Here is a 4,095-nt window from a genome sequence, read left to right as displayed (position 1 = left end):
TATGTGCCTGTGGTGTCGATTGTCCAAGGAAGAGCTTGGGTGATTAGATCCGAAGGGTGCTTCATCACCCGGTAACTTGGGCCAACTAGTCCGGAATTACCGATCGAAATCCCACAATCAAGAGTCACCTTGGAATAACACATTAGAAGTCCAAAGAGACTCTAGGAATCGATGTCTGGAAATTCAAACCTTTAGCTATATGCTTGTGGTGCGACCATGTCATAGAAAGGCTTGGGTAACTAGATCCGCGAGATGCTTTATCACCTGGTAACTTGGGCCAACTAGCCTGGGATTATTGATCAAAAGTCTACTATCAAGAGTTGCCTTAAAACGAAACACTTAAAGTTGTCAACTGGAAAAGCTCTTTCTGCTATAAATAAAGGATTCAAGGATCAATCAAAGCTTAAAAGAAAGGATCTCAAAATATCCTCCAAGCCTCAGTTCTAAAGAATTCTTCACTCCCAAGATTTCAAGATTCATTAAGTAAGAAGAGAATCCGTTTATAATCACATGGTTTGCTAAACCCCACTCTCAATAGGGACATGAGATTCAAGAAGATTTAATTCTCCTTCATTAAATTCAATTCTTTTCTTTTTTTTCTTTTTGCTTGGGGGCAAGCAAAGTTTTAAGTTTGGTGTTGTGATGCGTTCGTATCATTAGTTGTTTTTCTTGCTTTAACTCATTATTTTCTTAGGTTTAATTACAGTTTTATTTTCTAATCTTGCCACTTTTAAATATCTTGTGCTACTAAGGTGTTTGCTAAGTATTTTCAACAAATTATGATCAAGAGAGAGATAAGTCAAGTAGCAAAGAGAGGTTGATCAAGGAGCAAAGCTTAGCATGAAGAATGCAAAGCCAAGAATGTAGGAGTCAAGCCATGCAAGCCATGTACCTAAGCTGAGGACTTGGCGTGCCACGCCCTGGAGAAGGGAAGAGAGGGTGTGCCACGCCCCAACATCATTAAGCCAGGCGTGCCACGCCATGAAGGAGAAGTGCTTGGCGTGCCATACCAAGCACTAGGCATGCCATTCCCCGTGAGTTATAGCAAGGGCGTGCCACGGGGCAATCCAAGCGTGCCATGCGCAAGGCCAAGCCTCTGGAAGCATATCAACAAGGAGGGCGTGTCACACCAAGGAGTGGGCATGCCATGCCCTAGTCGATTCAAACCCCTGGAAGCCATTTAAATTCAAGAGCGTGCCACGTGAAGAAGGGAGTGTGCCACACCCTAGCCCGTTTCAAGCCCTAGGAGTGTTTCCAATTCAGGCGTGCCATGAGAAGTTTGGGCGTGCCACACTAGCCCAAAATTTGCCTTGTCCAATATTGATTCATCACAAGCCTAACTTTAAAGATTTAGTTTTAATTTGAAGAATAAAAAAGATTCTTTAGTTAATTAGTTTTGAATTCCTTTTGATTTTTTTTTTGAAATTTAAGATTTGAATTAATTAGAGAATATCTTAATTATTCTTATTAAGATAAGATTAGGATTTGAATTTGAATTAGAAGAAACCTAGGTATAATAAGTGAATTACATTCATAGAGAAAGACACACAGTTTTCTCCACAGACTTTTCATCTGTGTGTTTTTGCATTCTCCATGAGTCACTAATCCTTTGTCAAAGAGTTAAGAGCTCTATTTTTGTTTTCTATGAATTATTAATCTACGTTTTCTTCTATTTTAAAGCTTGTATTGATCTGTTTATGATTAAGTATTTTATTCTTTATCATTAAAGGATTAGTAGTGCCAATAGGTGTACTAATCCTTTTTTGAATTCATTTACTGACTCGACAGAGCTTATATCCGAATTATGCTTGAAAACTCTTTCACATGGCTTTCTAAATTGACTAGACATAACATTTTTAAAGCATGCGACACAATACATGATTTTTTATTACCCTAGTCTTGAATACGTGACATATAATTTAGATTAAGACGATTTTTGAAAATTGTGTTTCCGCATAAGATTCAACTAGACAGGACTACCTTGGATACATGACATAAGTAAATTGGAAACTAGGATTCTCTTAAACCGTAAATTGGAATGAGGTGGAATAATAATCAGAAGAGAAGTTTCTTTTCTCTTTTATATCTAATCCTAATTAATTTAAAAATATATTTTCTAAAACTAAAATAATATCTTTTCCTATTTTAAAATAAAATACAAAATTAATCAAAATTAATTAAACTATGCGTGCAGCCTTTGGAAGAAGATTGGGGACCACTGGTATTATCAGGATCCACGCTGAACTTGGAAATTTTCAAGTTCAGCGTGGAGGAGGCAGTGGCGTCTTTAGCGTGTTCCTTTGAATCCATGCTGAACTTGGTTTTTCCCAAGTTCAGCATGGAGAAGGTAGCATGTGCTTCCCCGGTTGTTCTCAAATCCACACTGAACTTGGCAAGAACCAAGTTCAACGTGGAGGATGCAGAGGTTGCTGGAGGTAAAATATGCACTATTATATATCATTGGAAAGCCCTGAAAGTTAGCTTTCTAATGCAACTGAAATCACGTCCATTAAATCTTTGTAGATCAATATATTTTCGTTTGAGTGCAAGGAGGTTAGGATTGACAGCATCATTCGCTTTCTTCCTTTTCTGCTACAAAATTCCGTCAAATCCCTTCGAATGCTACCTAAAATAAATAGAATTGTGCACAACTTAAAGTAGCATCCATGGTGACCAAAAGATATTTAAATTTTGATTAAACTTAGCAATTCAAGTACAAATTCACAAGGAAAAGATAGATAAGATGCTCACGCGTCAAGGACTACTCTTGAATCTTATGAGAAATTGAATCGGTTTTTGCACTTAACCTCTTTGGTTAATCAATTGACCAAGACATTGGCTGTTAATTAATTGAGGAGAAACCGAGAAGCCAAAACGAAAATCGATTAATTAAGATTCGGCATGAATGATCCTTACTTGCTTTGAACAGAGAAAACAAAATTTGATTCTTCTAAAACTTAAGCATTTCCAAAATCTTTAACTTTTTTGTCATATATAGTTTTCAATATACCAATTTGAAAATCCAAATCTTCTCGCAATGTTATTTATTTTCGTACTAGAGACATGTGTTTCAAGTAAGCAAACGAAGTTAATATGGTATCTACAACACAACTCTCATATCAAATTGAAAAAATCTTTACTTCTAACCCCTTTGCAGTTCTATACTAGAATATTCATCAAAATTCACTTAGAGAAAAAGGAATATCAGATTAGTTTAATTCTTTTTAAATTTTTATTTTAGTCTTATTTTATTGTGTAAATATTTTTAGTTCCCTCTAATATTTCATCTAATTCTATCTCTGATATATATTATTTTTTATTCGATACATATTTTAGAATTGCATTAGGGAGTTGATGGAGTATTTGTACAATGTGTACAATAGATTATTTATTTGATCCAATATGAATTAAAAAATGAACATCCATAATAAAATATTACTAATTTCTCAAATACAATACATTCATATTATCTAAAATAACCATTCAGATATCAAGAATGATAAACATCTGATATCCTATTAAATAAAATATCTCTAAATTCTTATTGTATATATCGTACAAATACTCCATTAATTTCCTATATTTCTTCTATATTTTAATTTATAGATTCATACTAACAGCCTTTTGTCGCTCGTGTAAGGAAAATCTTTCTAGTTCCCCAACATTTGGATTTTGGAGAGTGGAGCTCTAATTTTGTCGCATGTTTACACGTGACGTTGCATTAAGCCTTCCCATGTGTACACGGTAATGGATAAAACATAAAATTTAAGCTTCGATTAGAATTTAGATATCTTCCTTAGATTTTGGCACGTATTAACTATCATTATAGAAATATCAAATGTTAATCTTTTTATATTATTTTTAATAAATATCCTAGCGAAATCCTATAAAATAGTTAGTGAGCTCAACTGAATCTAGATAAGCCAAGTTCAACTTCGTTTTACAATAATTGAGTTTGATTAATGTAACACTTTTATTATCAGAATATTATATCTTTTGGTTGGATCATTCTAATAGTTAAAAATATTAGAATAATTTTTATATATTTAATAATAAAATAAAAATTTTTAATTAAAAATCATATATTTTTTAAAA

The sequence above is a fragment of the Arachis duranensis genome, chromosome 4 (assembly GCF_000817695.3).
Source record: "Arachis duranensis cultivar V14167 chromosome 4, aradu.V14167.gnm2.J7QH, whole genome shotgun sequence".
Taxonomy (NCBI): domain Eukaryota; kingdom Viridiplantae; phylum Streptophyta; class Magnoliopsida; order Fabales; family Fabaceae; genus Arachis; species Arachis duranensis.
This window is presented reverse-complemented; position numbering follows the sequence as displayed.